Source organism: Tachysurus vachellii, chromosome 16 (assembly GCF_030014155.1).
Source record: "Tachysurus vachellii isolate PV-2020 chromosome 16, HZAU_Pvac_v1, whole genome shotgun sequence".
NCBI lineage: Eukaryota > Metazoa > Chordata > Actinopteri > Siluriformes > Bagridae > Tachysurus > Tachysurus vachellii.
Genome location: NC_083475.1, coordinates 3,400,094 through 3,418,411, shown reverse-complemented (window position 1 = coordinate 3,418,411; position 18,318 = coordinate 3,400,094). Strand labels below are relative to the sequence as shown.

Sequence of the window (18,318 nt, the reverse complement as noted above, 5' to 3'; positions counted from 1 at the left end):
TGAGCGAGTCACATTAGTAGTGACCGATATGAGCAAGTCACATTAGCAACATGAGAGGAAAAGGACAGTTGATTGTCCATGGTTACCCCAAGGTTGTGAGCTGTGGCTGAAGGGGAGATCAGATCGTTGTGCAAGGATATGGCAAGAACATGACCTGGGGATGAATCACCTGGGATGAACAGCAGTTCCATGATGATATGTCTGCCAGACATGCTGAGATCCGATCAGAAGCTGTGGTATCTGATATGAGCATCCTCATATCAGATACGCCTCTCCCATTCAGGAGAGTGAATACCAGGAAGGCAGCAGGATCGGACAGCATCACAGGTCGGGTTCTGAAAGCCTTCTATGACCAGCTAACACCTGTGTTCACTGAGATATTCAACCTCTCACTGGAACAGTCTGTTGTCCCCTCATGCTTCAAATAGTCCACCATTGTTCCTGACTCGATGAAACCCCAGCCTGCCTGCCTCAACGATTACCGCCCTGTAGCCCTGACCTCAGTAGTGATGAAGTGCTTCGAAAGACTGGTTAGAGACTTCATCACTGCATCACTACCAGACATACTGGATCCACTACAGTTAGTGTACCGCAAGAACCGCTCTACTGAGAATGCCATTGCTCATATTCTCCACACCACGACGAGCCACTTTGACTGCAGAAAAGGGAATTATGCAAAAATGCTGTTTGTGGACTACAGTTCAGCGCTCAATGGATCTCCAACTTCCAGACAGACAGACCACAAGCCGTACGGGTGGGGAAACACACCTCATCCACCCTCACCCTCAGCACTGGAGCTGCCCAGGGTTGTGTTCTGAGCCCCTTGCTGTACACACTGTACACATATAACTGTGTGGCCACTTCCAACTCCACCACCATCATCAAGTTTGCTGACGACACTGTTGTGGTGGGCCCGATCTCCAACAACAATGAGACGGCCTACCTACAGGAGACTAAAAACCTGGAGAGATGGTGCCAGGAGAACAATCTTCTCCTGAACGTCAGCAAGACTAAGGAGTTGATAGTGGACTTCAGCACAAAGCAGGAGCGGTCATACTAACTGCTAAACATCAATGGGACCCCAGTGGAGAGAGTGGACAGTTTCCAGTACCTAGGTGTACACATCACACAGGACCTGTCTTGGTCCTGTCACGTCAACACCCTGGTGAAAAAGGCCCGGCAGCATCTGTACCATCTGAGATGATTAAGGGACTTCAAACTACCCTCTCAGGTGCTAAAGACTTATTACACCTGCACCATTTAGAGAGTCCTCACAGGTAGCATCACTTCCTGGCGAGCCCTCCAGAAGCTGGTGCAGTCAGCTGAACGTACCATCCACACCGAGCTCCCTGACCTGCAGGACATCTACAGCACGCGGTGATGGACCAGGGCCAGAAAGATTGTAAAGGATCTCAGCTATCCCAACAATGGACTCTTTTCTTTGTTGTGTTCGGGAAAACGCTTCCGCTCCTTGAAAGCAAACACAGAGAAAATGAGAAGAAGCTTCTTCCCATAGGCCATTCGGAGTTTAAACTAGGAAACACAAAGAATCTAGTACTGACATCTCCCTCCATCTTCACTGTTTTTTGCACTATGAAACTTTAACTCTGGACTGTTACTTTAACTCTGGACTTGCACAGCACAGTGCCACTTTATACACACCATACTGCACATGGACACTTAAAGGCCAATTATTAATACCATATGCATTTATGTATATGCATTATTTTTCACATATATTTTTTATAGTTTCATATTTTATATAGTTTTTATATAGTTTATACTTTTTATTTATCTACCTCCTTTTGGTTTTATATTTTTTATCCATAATTGCATTCCTTTTATGTTTGAATAACAGACAGATGCAAAAAGCATTTCACTGCATGTCGTACTCTGTATGTATGTGTATGTGACAAATAAAATTTAATTTGATTTGACTTGATTTGAGGAGGTGGCGGAGGTGGCGGGGGGTGGGGGTGGGTTGGGGTGGGTGTGTTGTCAGTAAAGAGGGTGGGTACAGTATGGGGGGTGGGGCACAGTAAAGGGGATCAGGCACAGTGAGGTGGCTGGTCATGGGTGCTGTCAAAGTGAAGGGCGGGGCACACTGATGGGGTCAAAGTGAGAAGATCAAGTCAAATCAAGAAGCTTTTACTGTCAATACAACCATATATAGCTGTAGCAGTACACAGAGAAATGAGACAACGTTTCTCCTGGATCATGGTGATACATAAAACAAAAACAGAGCAAAGGATTTAGTAAGTTAGTCCTAGACATATAAAGTGGTTCTGTGCAACCTAGTGCAAACAGTGCAGGGCAAGACAGACAGGACAGACAAGACAGTGCAGAACAAAAGACAGAGCAGGACAAAAGAGTGCAGGACAAAAGTCAGTGCAAACAAAAAATTACAAGACAATACACAAAAAGAAAATACACAAAAAGACAATACACAAAAGACAATAAAAAGAAACAGAGATGACCAGTGTAAATACTGTATGTTCAAACAATTTTATGTGTGCAGAAATACTAGAATGAACACAGTGTTAAAGCAGCAGTTTCATGAGATTTTGTAAAGGATTGTGCAAAACAGCAATCAATCAAGATTGGTGTATTTTTTAAACCCAGACTGTGACAGTGTAAATGGTTTATTCAGTATTGACAAGAACAACTGTGACTGTGTTTTATTTATACAGAATGTGTTTATCTATTATTACAACATGGATGAAGATTAGACCATGATTTATTATTAATGTTTTAATATATGATCTTACCTCAGTGTCTCCAGTTTACAGTGAGGATTCTTCAGTAAAGCAGAGAGAATCTTCACTCCTGAGTCTCCTAGTTTATTATAGGACAGATTCAGTTCTCTCAGGTGTGAGGGGTTTGATCTCAGAGCTGAAGTCAGAGCAGCACAGCCTTCATCTGAGACACCACACTCACACAACCTGTAGAGAGACACAATGACACACTCTTCACTGGTTGTACACAGGGGCATTTCTAGAGTTTGATCACTTTGATCTATTTTTTTATTTATTTTTTTTTTGCAAAAATACCACCAATCCATTATTTATTCATTCATTCATTTTCTACCGCTTATCCGAACTACCTCAGGTCACGAGGAGCCTGTGCCTATCTCAGGCGTCATCAGGCATCAAGGCAAGATACACCCTGGACAGAGTCTGTTATTTATTTGTTTGTTTGTTTGTTTGTTTGTTTGATTTTCATAATATAACGTAAGAAACACGAATGTAGCTTTGTGCTGCAGATCATTTTATTATTTCAGTTTTACATTTTATTTCACTCTAAAGATCTTTGCTACAATTACACATGTAAACTTTTTTAGCTAAACAACCTTAAATCCACAACTAGTATTTTTGTAAGAAAACTAACTAACTAGTCATCTAAATGAATAAATCACTTCAAAAAGCTTTCAGTGATGACTAAATCACATCCAGTTTTAGAAGATTTTAGAAATGAGAAGAGAAAAAAAAACCCTTCTTTTAGCAGTTAACAATTTAACATTATTGATCAAATCTGTGGCAAATAAATCAGATCTATAAAACAGGAAGTCCTCATTCATCTAAATCCACATTCACATACTACTCATTAACACAGTGATAAGTGTTAGTCTGGTAGTTACATCTCCTCAGTCCTCAGATACAATGTGGGATTATTAATTATCATCTGAATGCAAGTCGAGATTTCTACAGAGAAAAGTGAAAAAAGGGGCACAGTGATGGGCGGGGCTTATGATGAGCAGGGCTTATGACTGAAGGGTACAAGATATTTTCACTTCAGCTAACATTACAATCAGTCTTCATGTTTTAAATCATGATGTAAATATTAATGTTTGATGAAGACGAAGCCTATTTTCAGACATATCTACTGTAATCTACATCATCAGACACTGATTTATCAGGAACATTTTACTGGGGCTCGAGTGTCGACCCGGACTGTAGACAGTGTGTATTATTGTGGACTGAGTAACACACACTTTAGAGACCAGGACAACACATAAGACTAGAATTTGGACTTTTTCTGGACTTTCATACACAACACTGATACATCAGCCAGATTTTATTTTATGTTTAAATCACAGACAGTTTAAAAACATTTCACTACATGTCGTACTGTGTATTGTTGTGTATGTGAGAAATAAAATAGAAATGTAAATGTTTTCTCTGCTTCACATCACAAAATAATCTCTGTTTTAATCCAAGTTCACATGAACAGATCATTCTTGAGAAGATCAGACTGTTAGTAATCAGACCTAAAACAGGGTCAGACTCTAATTAGTTTTTAGAGAAGTTGTTAGTTCATTGGTGTATTTTTTAAACCCAGACTGTGAAAGTGTAAATGGTTTATTCAGTATTGACAAGAACAACTGCAACTGTGTTTTATTTATACAGAATGTGTTTATCTATTATTACGTCCTGGATGAAGATTAGACCATGATTTATTATTAATGTTTTAATATATGATCTTACCACAGTTTCTTCAGTTTACAGTGAGGATTCTCCAGTACAGCAGAGAGTATCTTCACTCCTGAGTCTCCTAGTTTATTCCTGGACAGATCCAGTTCTCTTAGGTGTGAGGGGTTTGATCTCAGAGCTGAAGTCAGAGCACCACAGCCTTTAGCTGAGACACCACAACCACACAACCTGTAGAGAGACACAATGACACTCTTCATCAACAGATTTTTAAAACCCTTTATTACAATTGCTAAAACATTGTCAGATATATTCAATAAATCATTTTGACAGAAACCATAAATAAAGATTTCTAGTGAGAATGTTTGTCAGGACTCAGCCCGGACTTTGGCCATGTGCTTTTGTGTACGTTCTGTGTTCACGTGTCTGCCCCACCCTTGTCTTTTCCTCCCCGCCTCTGCACACCTGTCCCTCATGTGTCTGATTAATTAGTATTAGTATTTAGTTAAGCCGCGTTGCCTTGTGCAGCACGGAATCCTTTGTTTTGTTTTGTCTTGGTGTCTTTGTTGTCATCATGTCTTGAGTCTGTGTTCATGTTTCATGTTTTTTAAATTATTAAAACCTGTTTTTCTTTTAAGTTATCCTGCATTTGGGTTTTTTATCCCCGTGCCCGTGACAATGTTTCCTCACATCAATATACATTATAGTCTAACATTAGACTATCACGTTATAGTCTAACGTTTATGGTGTTAGACTATAACACAATAAATGTTCATCTATTACACTGCACAAAGGCATGTAACAGTTTAACTCTGTAAACAATATGGACATCCATGGATTTACATTTAAATCAGTTTACTTTTGTAGCAAAGATGTTTTTAAACTCTTAATATTTCCAACATCAAATTTCTCTCTGATAGCTAATTAAAACATCATCATCATCATCATCATCATCATCATCAGATGAACAGGTTTGTGAACTTCAGAATATATAATCACTACAAATCTGTTCTTAACTTGTTTAAAAGTGTTTCTATTACTAAAGTATACAACACACCAGACAAGACACAACCTTGTCTAACACCTCTATAAACTTTATAAGGAACCACATACAGTAAGTCACCATTAACTTTCAGTATACTTTCATCATCACTGTACAAAACCTTTATCATGGAAACAAAATCAGGACTAAAACTAAATGCTGTGAGCATATTCATATTTATAGTTGTGTTCGATTTGGTCAAAAGTCTTTTCTAGGTCTACTGACACTAGACCAAAATCTGGTTAAGACTCTTACTGATATCTAAAATATCCCAGATAACAGAATTTATCTGGGATAAAACATAATTTATTTCTGTTCTGTTTATAATACGTTTTACTGATTAGACTGTAAAAAATTCATAAGTGAAAATAATTGAAATAAAAAAGCTGATAGATGACAGATAACTGGCTTTTGGTGATCATTTTAACCTTCATCATGCAGCCCTTCTGACCCCTGATGGAGGGTAAATCCATCAATTCTATATTCTGAAAGTCTGACCTGACCAGAGCCTCTTGTGTAATTTTAGTCTCCAAGTTATATTTATTTCCATCATTTCCATGTCAGTGCTGCTTTTAAACCCTGCAGCTCACACAGTACATTTAGTTTGTGTCCCAGCTCCAGTTTGTGTGATTAGTTCCAAAGTTTTAGTAAATTTCACAGTAATTTCAGACACATTGCAGTTACATCAGAGACTGTGAGAAATCATCAGTGTGCAGTGAAAAGAAACAATCTTCCTCCTCAGGACATTGATGATGAACCTAAAACTTCTGCTTCAGTCTCACTATTAGAGAATGTGTCTTACTGAGGAGCAGGTCATGTGACTCTCAGAGAGATGATCTTACCTCAGTGTCTCCAGTTTACAGTTAGAATTCTCCAGTACAGCAGAGAAACTCTTCACTCCTGAGTCTCCTAGTTTATTCTCAGTCAGATTCAGGTCTCTCAGGTGTGAGGGGTTTGATCTCAGAGCTGAAGTCAGAGCACCACAGCCTTCATCTGAGACATCACACTTATACAACCTGTAGAGAGACACAAATACACACTCTTCATCAACAAAGTTTTATTATATAAAGTATAATTAACACTGAACAAAACATTCCTGTCAGATTGTGAACAGTGGGTGGGCCTGGGTAAAACAGGGTGGGCACAGGTTTGAGAAGAAACTCAAAATCAGCAGTCAGTCAAAAGAACTTACATGACTGTAAAAAGAGCTGAAAGAGATCTGTTCATTTATCAGTTGTTTGTGTAACACACACACACACACACACACACACACACACACAAACACACACAGCTTCACCATTCAATAGGATTGTGTCACCTGTCAACATTAGTGTGTATGGACACTTAATATAGTGTACATCATATTTAAAGTCATATTTATCAGTTCAAACACAGGACATTTTTTTGTTTAATTACACACATAATCCATGATAAATCATGAATGGAAATATAAATAATAATATTAGGTAAATTATTATATTATTTTAAAATGTTTTAAAATAACTGAGAAATCACACAAATTGTTTTAGCTGAGATTTATTTTCAGTATATGAGGAGATTCATTATTCATTATATTTGTCTGATTATTATTTAGTTTGGTGATATTTAAAATAATTTTATTTAAGTGATAATTTTAACAGAATAGTCAGAATGAACCACCACCACATCATATAATATTTAATACATTCATTGAGTGTTTTAATTGGAGTCAAAATGACTTTGTGTTGGTGTTGCCCCATGTACTTCTAAACCAACTGCAGTTCTGTTCTTCAGCTCTCAGATGAGTCCAATTGTCACTCTGACACGGGATTATTAGAATTTTTCTCTTATTTACTTATTTATTTATATCTTTACTGCATAAGTGATTTTGAAGAGAAATCATTATCACTTAATGACTAATCTATTTGTTCTGAATGTTGTAATGTTACAGAACATTTCAGGTGAAAAACAACACATTTAGTGAGTTATTGTGAGTCTCAGAGAGATGATCTTACTTTAGTGTCTCCACTTTACAGTGAGGATTCTCCAGTACAGCAGAGAGACTCTTCACTCCTGAGTCTCCTAGTTTATTCTCAGACAGAGACAGAGTTTTCACAGTCAGATGAAGTTCCCTCAGTTTGGAGGTTTCTGATCTGAGTGCTGAGTCCAGAGATGACCAACTTTTTACTCCAAGTGAATCACAGCTGATACTAAAGGAAATAAAATAAAACAATGAACTCACACTAGTGCAAATGATCAAACACGTCCTCAAAGCTTTCACTGAACCTTCTCATTTTTATAAATACTGAAAGTACAAACACCAGTCAGACAATATGGTTAAAGTGACACTGCAGTCGACATCTACATATTGATGTCATTAAAATGGGTAAAGTCTGGATGTTCCAGTAGGAACATAAACAAGCTCCAGTTAGTCCTGAACGCAGTACCTAGAGTCCTAACTAGAACCAGAAGATATGAACTCATCACTCCTAACTTATCCACACTGCATTGGCCCCAGGATAAAAACACATTTGTTTAGTCACGATTTTTATGAACAGTTTTTTTAGGTAAAGGAGCAGAACTTACTGCAGTTATTCGTGGTTTCTGAATGCACAGTTGAACTAGCCACACATATATTTTATTTATATATACATACATACATACATACATATATATCAAATTAATTTACCATTTTCTTACAATGATCTTACATACACAACTTTACATGAAATCCACAAAAATGAGCCACTTCCACACATGAAATATTGACCAATATCAAATAATATACTTGTAAGGAGGAGTCGTACAGCTGGTGATCCATGTGCAGCGCAGCTTATTTACAAATACAGAAACAGACAGGCAGGGTAAATCACGGCAGAGACGATATCGGAGGGCAGGCAAATCAGTAACGAGAGAACAGGCAAAAGGTCAGGGCAGGCGTCAAACAATCAGGGAATCGAGAGACAGAAACTGAATCAAAACCGGAAACAAACAAACAGGAAACGCTCAGACTGAATGCTAACGCAAATCGAGACTTCGCGGAGGCAGGTGCGCTGATCGTGACAATACTCAACTCAAATACTATCTCTGACAAGTGCTCAACAATTCCATTTAACAAAGATGAAATATTTAAATTATCACTGTTATGTATTCTGTCATTATTATAAAGGAGACATATCGCTAGCACGCTGTATAAACCAATTTAATCAATTTAGAGAGTTCACACCGTGTATTTTATAACAACAAAATGATCTATAAAGACATTGCAATAATAAATCTGAACCCAAATGAGACTCACACCAACCTTTTGCCTCCTTTATTCGGGTTCTGAACAAACAAATGTTAGAAAAATGTCATTTAAGATGCATTACATTACTATGTTTTCACTCCTCACTGTTTTACAATATTAGGTCCCTTTTATTGCCATTTACACATGGGCATATAGTGTTTGGGGAACTGGGATGTTAGGATGATAAGGCATTTCATAATTCATAAATATTTTAAGGCCTATATCACTGTGGAATGTTGAAGAGTCTAAATCAATAATTATTTCAGTTTCTTATAGATATTATAACTCAAATATTATATGCAATATACTTTCTAGGGACGAGTCCCTTATTTTTCACTCACTGAAGGTGGGAACCCTAATCTAATGTAAGAAATGTTAGACTAATGAATGTTAAGTTGCAGGACAGCAGTCTGCTGACTTGAAGATAAATCACTGCTCAGGTGATCAAAACCTCCATCACCTAAAGCTCTTTACAGAACTGCAGCAACCCAAATTATCAGAAGCAATTATTTATTTCTTATTAATAATTATTTTCTTATTTATAAACTTTTACTACACTCAGTAGTCCAGTGGTCATTTTACACATCAAATGAGTGTGATGAAACATGACTAAACACGGTATAGAAACTGCTTTGGTCAATGTCACAAATGATCCCCTGATGATACTGGTCTCTTACAAATTCTTGTTCTTTCAACATTTTTATAATAATAATAATAATAATAATAATAATAATAATAATAATAATAATAATAATAATAATTAATTAATTAGGTGATTAATTACTCAGGATTAATTACTCAGGAGATTGATTTACTAATTAATTAATTGATTAATTTATATAATGACAATAATAATAATAATAATAATAATAATAATAATAATAATTATTATTATTATTATTATTATTATTATTATTATTATTATTATTATTATTATTATTATTATAGTCTTATTATAGTCTTTGCAAAGTCAGCTTTCTATGAAATACCATTTCCACCTCACAAATAAAACCTAATAATGAAGTAAATCTTTTTGGGGATTAGAATTTTTCATTACTGCAGTAAACATGGTTCTTTATATCTGGTACACAGGTATGTTTGATATACATCAAACATCCAACATAAAACAAGCATTAACTTCCTAATTATTTTAAGATATTAAGATCAGCCATAACAACAACATCTTCAAAACTCTCTCAAATGTAATCACCTGCTTCTAAATGTTTAATAGCTTCCCTTCAGTATCATTCATTTATTAATGCAGTTTTTATTCACTAATTTATCTATTTATATTAACTCCACTCTGTATCACCTTCAGGTCAGAACATCCCAAAGTCCATATTAGAGTGTGTTCAGTTTCTCTCTAACACTAACAGTAGAACAGTTATATTCAGATTTACTTACATTGCTTTACTGGATGCTGTAATCACAGGCATCATCTTCAGAACAACAACTTCTGTTATCTTATCTGTACTGGTATATTTACTCACGTCAAATTCATCCAGCTCCTGTGCTGATGTCAGTAACACAAACACCAGAGCAGACAGCTGTGAAGAAGACAGTTCACTTTGTTTTCCAGATTTCAGGTAGTGTTGGATTTCCTCCACTAGAGAATTATCACCCAGTTCATTCAGACAGTGGAACAGATTGATGGATTTCTCTGTAGGAAGATCTTCACTGATCTTCTCCTTAATGTACTGAACTGTTTCCTTTATTCTCTGTGAGCTACTTCCTGTCTGTGTTACTAAAACATGTAAGAGTTTCTGATTGGACTCCAGTGAGAGACCTACAAGAAAGCGAAGGAAAAGATCCAGGTGTCCAGTCTGACTTTGTAAAGTCTGAAATACAGCACTCTTGTGTACATCTGAGATTGTATTTTCTTACATCCACAAGTTAGAAACCTGATTCTGTTTAAGAACATTTCTCTTCTCCTTTGTGAAGGTCAGGTGCACATACAGAGCTGCGAGATGCTCCTGAATGCTCAGATGAACAAAACAGTACACTTTACTCTGGTGAAGCCCAAACTCCTCTCTGAAGATCTGAGTACACACACCTGAGTACACTGCTGCTTCTCTCACATCAATACCACACTCTCTCAGGTCTTCATCATAGAAGATCAGGTTCCCTTTCTTCAGCTGCTGAAAAGCCAGTTGTCCCAGTTTAAGAAGCATTTCTTCATCACTCTCCCGCTTCTTTGAGTATTTTTCTCTGATGATGTTTGTCTGAATGATGAGGAAGTGTGTGTACATTTGAGTCAGAGTCTTGGGGATCTCTCCACTCTCTGCTTCACCCAGCATTCCCTCTAGAACAGTGGCTGAAATCCAGCAGAAGACTGGGATGTGGCACATGATGTAGAGGCTTCTTAATGACTTCAGGTGTGTGATGATATTATTGGCCAGGCTCTGATCACTGATCCTCTTCCTGAAGTACTCCTCCTTCTGTGGGTCATTGAACCCTCGTACTGTACCTCTGAAACTCGATCCACACACTCAGAAGGGATTTGATCAGCTGCTGCAGGTCTGGAGGTGATCCAGATGAGAGCAGAAGGAAGCAGATTCCCTTTGATCAGGTTTATCAGCAGCACAGGCACTGATGCTGATTCAGTTACATCACACACTTTCACTGTGTTCTGGAAATCTAGAGGAAAACAACACTCGTCCAATCCGTCAAAAATGAACAGAACCTTTTCCAAACTGGACATTTTTGTTTCTTTTGTTTTCTTAAAAAAGACATGAAGGAGCTCCATCAGACTCAATTTCTGGTCCTTCATCAAATTCAGCTCTCTGAAAGGAAGTGGAAATATGAGGTGGACGTCCTGATTTGCTTTCCCTTCAGCCCAGTCCAGAATGAACTTCTGCACAGAGACTGTTTTTCCGATGCCAGCAACTCCCTTTGTCAGCACAGTTCTGATGGGTTTGTCTTGTTCAGTTAAAGACTTAAAGATGTCATTGCATTTGATTGGTGTTTCCTCTGTTGTTGTTCTCCTGGATGCTGCCTCGATCTGTCTCACCTCATGTTCATTATTGACTTCTCCACTGTCTCCCTCTGTGATGTAGAGCTCTGTGTAGATCTCATTCAGGAGTGTTTGTGTTCCCAGGTTTATCATCACTCCATTCAAACACTGAAACTTCTTCATCAGATTTAATTTGAACTTTTTCTGGAATTCATTTCCAGCAGCAGATTCTGGGTCATGCCTGTGATATGGAGAAGCAGGAAGATGTGGTGAGACATGGACTTCAATTATTAGACTTTAAGATCACTATTTTCTGACTGGTTAACACAGATATCTAATTTTATCTATTAATCTTAACTATTAATCTTGAATTTTGTATTATATTAATTTTTATATTATTTTTTATAATAACCTTTTGTTCTATGTTTATGCTTTGTAAAGCTGCTTTGAGACAATGTCAATTGTAAAAAGCGCTACACAAATAAATTTGAATTGAATAGATAGTTCTTTATGATGTTCTCACTGTGTTTGAATTCATCTACTGTGTGTTTTCTATAATCTAAATCTCTGTAGTGAATTAAAGTAGAGAGGTTTATAATACCAGAACAGCGTCATTGTAACAGTCCATTCAATTTAATTCAATTTATTTTCATTTGTACAGCACTTTTAACAATGGGCATTGTCTCACTGGGTTTTGATCTTACCCTGTATCTATGATCTTCGTTTCTGTTCTGTCCTCTGCCTCTCTGTCACTGTGAACAAACATTGTAGTTGACATTTTCATGTCTAAAACACTGAACTAATTTTCATTTTTAATTTTACTCTGTGCTTAATACCAATTTCCTTAGAGATAAAAAAAAAAATTATAAACCTGGAAAAAAATGGAGATGAAACTGGTCCTATTTTGACTCTAGTTATTCTAGGTTTATTTCTATTTGTCTGTTAGTTATGTGACTGAATACATCATTCTAAAGAAATAATGTGTTCTAAAGCGATACAAATAGATAAACTACAGATATATTTTCAAGAAATCTTTTTTAAGAAAGGATAACAGGTATAAAATCCCTAACTATGGCCAGTATAATACTACAGCCTGGATGTCACACCAGTCCATCACACATACTGTAGGGGCAATTTATGTTCACTAATCCACCTAGTGGCATAATCCAACCTACACGAACAAGGGGAGAACATGTAAAATCCACACAAACAGACACTGGGGACCCTGGAGCTGTGAGGCAACAACTTGGATTTAATGAAAATAGGATTTATTAAATAATAAAAATACATTTCTGTCAGTCTACAGATATTTTCCTAACATAACTATTAAAACTTGTGCTAATTTCTGTGTAGTGCAGCCTTTAAAGGAACAACTCTGGACAAAATCTAAAATATGTCCACTGAATGTTTTAAATATTCCTGTTCACATCCTACAGTGAGCACACAGCGGCTCTGTAGATTTCCTGATTAAATTCTGGTGTAACTCTATAAAATTTGTATGGCTTGGTATCCAGTCACTGGCTAAATGATGCTAAACAGTTGTCGGGACTCTGCCCGGACTTTGGCCATGTGCCTTTTGTTTATGTTTCTTGTTCACGTGTCTGCCCCGCCCTTGTCTCTTCCTGCCCATTTCTGCACACCTGTTCCTCATGTTTCTAATTGTCTTGTCTATTTATTTGATCTGCGTTGCCTTGTGCAGCGCGGAATCCGCTGTTGTCCTTGTCTGCTGTTGTCTTCGTCTTGTTTGGTCCTGTCTTGAGTCCGTGTTCCTGTTTTGGTTAATAAATCCCTGTTTCTGTTAAGCTGTCCTGCATTTGGGTCCGTTTTTACCCCCGGGTCTCTGACAACAGTGGTATAGCCTGCAATGACCGAACATTCTGCATTGGCTTCAGGCTGAAGGTTTTAGTATTTATTTTCGCATCCTGTTTAACATCATTAAACCCATCACTCTTCATGGAGATACAGCTGTGTGTTGGTGATTCTGATCTCTTTCTCTGGAGTTTACATTATACGCAGTCCTTTCGTCATTTATATAAACTTTTTATTTTACTTACAGTATATTAACCTTTAAGTGTGACTTTAGCAGTGACATTAACAGCGAGGAGACTTTACCTGTGTAAAAGTGATGAGTCTCCATCTTTAAACACAGGAGGATGAACCATAGACTGATAACTCTTCATGGAGATACAGCTGTGTGTTGGTGATTCTGATCTTTCTCTCTTGAGTTTACTGTACAATATTATACACAGTCATTTAGTCAGTAATATACACTCTTTTTTACGCCCAACAATTTCTTTTATTTTAATGAGGACTTTTAGCTACAACTAACAGAATTTAAAATGTTATGCTCAGTAGTGACTGTTAGCATTTCATTAATAATCAGTAATACCTTTTCATAAATTCTGACTACATGCATTACATGGCCAATATATTAAGACAGTAATATGTTAACATAATATGAAAACAATGCAGCTTTTCTTGAACTAAGAGGCCCAAACAATGTACCAGCATGACACTCTAATTAGTGTACTTGATAATGGTAGAAAATGCTCATTTATAAAGAGTGCAAATACACAGCTACGTTACTGTTTATGCAAAAATGTGAAAAGTAGGACACATAATTCACATAAGAAATGAGATCTTTGGTTAGATCTAATAAAAAAAAATCTATCTAGAAGGATATGTAGAAATCAGACTGACATTAGCTAAAATATCCACATATTATAATGAACTTTCTACAACCTTTGTGTGGAATGAACTTCCCCCAGGGGACCGGACAGCTGAGTCACTGGCTATTTTCAAACTTTGGTTGAAGACCTACTTATTTATGAAACAATTCAACTAGCACTTTTTTCCCTGTTTGTTGTGTGTATTTAAAATAATAATAATAATAAATAAATAAAAACTTTGAACAGTGATTTAAAAGCACTTTTGTACATTGCTCTGGATAAGGGCATCTGCCAAATGCTGTAAATGTAAGTGTAACCCAAATTCCAGAAAAGTTTTAAAAAGAATTTTTTTTAAAGATTCAGCTGTGTGAATTAATTAAGTTAATTGATATCAAGTCTGTAACATTATTAGCTATAAAAGGGATGTCTTACAGAGGCAGAGTCTCTCAGAACTAAAGATGGGCAGAGACTCTCCAATCTGTGAAAGAGTGCATAAAAAGATTGTGGAATACTTTTAAAACAAAGGCTTTGCAAATCTCATCATCTACAGTGCAGAACATCATCAAACGTTTCAGAGAAACTGGAGAAATCTCTGTGCTTAAGGGACAAGGCCGAAGAAATTTATTGGATGTCCGTGGTCTTTGGGCCCTTAGATGACACAGAATCACTCATCGGCATGATTGTCAATGACATCACTACATGGACCCAGGAACACTTTCAGAAACCACTGTCAGTGAACACAATCCGCCATGCCACATGCAGATGCCATCTAAAGCTCTATCATGTAAAAAGGAAGCCATATATGAAGATGGTCCAGAAGCACTGTTGTGTCCTGTTGGCCAAGGCTCATTTAAAATGGACTGTTTCAAAGTGGAAAAGTGTAGGAATCTAACATTCTTGTTGGAAATCACAGATGCCATGTCCTCCAGGGTAAAGAGGGGGGAGACCTTCCAGAGAGTTCTCAGTGTTCAGTTCAAAAGCCAGCATCTCTGATGGAATGGGGTGCATAAATGCATACAGTATGGGCAGCTTGCATGTTTTGGAAGGCAGTACAAATGCTGAAAGGTATATAAAGGTTTTAGAACAATATATGCGCCCCTCCAGATGACGTCTATTTCAGGTAAGGCCTTGTGTATTTCAGCAGGACAATGAAAACCACATACTGCAGCTATTACAACAGCATGGCTTCTTTGTAGGAAATTCCAGGTGCTGAATTAAGAAAGGGATGTAACATATTGTATATGTTATACATATATGAGGTTATGAGGACATCTAGTGGTCATCTAATACAATGATATTCAGAGTCACGTGTGTATGTTTTGTTACTGAAGTCAGTTAAAGTAATGTGAAGGAGCAGCAGCTTGTGTTTATTTGTTTGTCTAAAAAAAAGAACATATATAATTGGCATATGAAGCCTTGTGCAGCATCTTTGTTTACTTTGTCATGTTGTTTAGCTTGAATTAGTGTCTTTTTATTACTCTGAATCACTAAGGAGTATTTAGTTTAGTGTTTAACTTAGCATTTAGCTAAACTAGAATGCCCCCAGAGCAGAACACAAAATTTGAGAGTTTTCATCGCTTCCACTCTTCCATTTGTATGCCATAGTTTTTTTTTTTTTTTAAAGTACTGTATAGTACTTTGTCATATTTCAGTCTTTTTATTTTTTTAATCAGTAGCTATAAAATACAACAGGGTGGGTGGTGGCCTGGCTCAAGTCACCTTACCCTCAGGTCGATTTGTAGTTTCAATTCACTATTAGGCTTAGATATGATTGGCGCCATTTGCTTGGCTTCAAAAGCTTGGTCTGTGATGCAATAGAATTCTAGATCCCGTTTGAATAATGCCTTGTGCAGCATTATTGTTTACTGTCATGTTGTTTAGCTTAAATTAGTGTTGTTTAACAAGACCAATGTCTAATCAAAACCAAACCTCAAAATAAACCTATGTTCAATCAAATCCATCCCCCAAATAAGAACCCCTATCAAATGAAATCCTGACATCAACCCAACATACTGGTATAAAAATATCAAATTATTAGTATGTATGTTATACACTTATGCTACATTTAAAGATATATAATATATAGACTAGGTTAAAAGTAATTTAATAATTAAATTTTCAGTATCACAATTTCTTTCACCAAGTATTGTTCCACTCATTATAGAGTCAACAACCATATCAACAGCAGCAAAAGAGTATAATTTAGGGAGGTAAAAATGAGAATATGGCAACCTGCTGGCAGCTCGCAGAAAGCTGCCCTGGTGGATGCTGTGATGCAGGAACCGGTTTCTAATGTAACACTTCAACACCCAAGTCGGATCTCTCAGAATAAAGCCAATTCACAAGTGTGACAGATGAACAAACACACACACACAATTTTAATGCTCAAATGTACACATGTGTCTTTGTGTGTGGTGTGGTTGTGTCTGTTTGTCTGTCTCTGTGTGGCTGTGTCTGTATGTGTGTGTCGGACTTTATGTGTGGATGGTTATAATCTTCACTGCTAAAGCTAGTTAACTTGCTACAAGATCTAGCCTGACACACTTTCTGAGAGTAATTTTAAATTATATTGATGAATGACCATAAGCTTCACTGCTGGAGCTAGTTAACTAGCTACATGATCTAGAAGTTTCTGAGAGAAATTTAAAGCTATGTTGTTGAATGGACAAACCTGTGGAAATATGCTAGCTAGATGGCCATCCCATGTTAACAATGTTAGCTAAAGTTATCCTAAGAACAATCTGTTTTTCTGCTAGTCAGTAATGTCTTGTTGCAACCCAGTCTCACAGCAAAATTTATCTAATGATTTGTGTTCGTGGACACGAATTTCCTTTTTTTTCCGTGTCACTCAGCACACCTTTCGATCTAATGTATTTCAGTAGGAAGCATCTTTCATGTCTGCACCACGTTTTTCTTTCTGCCACTCGGAAACATTGTTTTTACTCATTTGTTATTAAATTATAAACTTTAAGCACTACATTACTCAACATTTAACCAGGAGATTTTATCCTTGTTTTTGTGCTATGGTTTCTTTTCTGAGAAAAGCCGTTTTTTCTGTCTATTTGGTGGCACAAATCGGACAGTAAACTAATACTACAGTACCCATGAGCCTTATCTACTTTTACTGTGTTGAAGACGTCAGCTAAAACTTGATGACCCACTGCCGATTCTCCTTTAATGATATCCTCATCTTTCTTTCAACACATAAACACGAAAGTGTGCTTGATAATTCAACAATATGATGTCATGACCATCCGTTTTATTTGATTCTCCTGATTTCTGCAGGCTGCGAATTCTCCCTCATTATGCTCAAACCACTTCCCAAGTAATGTTACTTGAATGTAATGATCAAATTTGAACAGTTAGAATTTGCGGCCTGCAGAAATCACCCAATCGCAAAGCGCCACACATCGTATTTCTCATGAAAAACGTACTATTTATAATATATTTAATATGCCGCAGCACCCAGAATGTATCTGTCCGCACCACTCTCTCTATACCGGGCAGGAATCAAGCACGTCTCCCCTGGAGTTCTTAGTATTTTAATAAATAATAAAGTCTGTGTAATTAAATCTCAGAAAAATAAGGCTACTAACCAACAGCACTACAATAATTAAATATTAAAAAAGTATAATTTAATATGTTTTGTTTAATTCAAATATGAAGTTTTGGAAAGTTGTCTTCGCCTTATTGGCAGAAAACACAGGAGGAACAGAGGAGACTCTACATCGAGCTTGGCCTTGGCTCCTTTCAGGTGTGTGTGTGTGTGTGTGTGTGTGTGTGTGTGTGTGTGTGTGTGTGTGTGTTTAAAACTATTCTATAAACTTCTAACTTTATTTTAAGCTAATTTGTAGCTTTTTTTTTTACACAAATTGAGACCCATGACTTCACCATTAACATTCATAAAAGTACTAATTATTTTATATAAACATGTATTTTTTTTTTAAAATATCTAGTCT

General features: G+C 36.8%; 1 protein-coding gene and 1 pseudogene across 3 annotated transcripts in view; one reads left to right on the top strand and one right to left on the bottom strand.

Annotated features, from left to right (window-relative positions):
• LOC132858830 (NACHT, LRR and PYD domains-containing protein 12-like) overlaps nucleotides 1–18,318 on the top strand; it is a 291,009-nt gene that overhangs the window by 156,651 nt on the left and 116,040 nt on the right. The window lies entirely within an intron of this gene.
• LOC132859411 (NACHT, LRR and PYD domains-containing protein 3-like) lies at nucleotides 582–11,931 on the bottom strand (annotated as a pseudogene).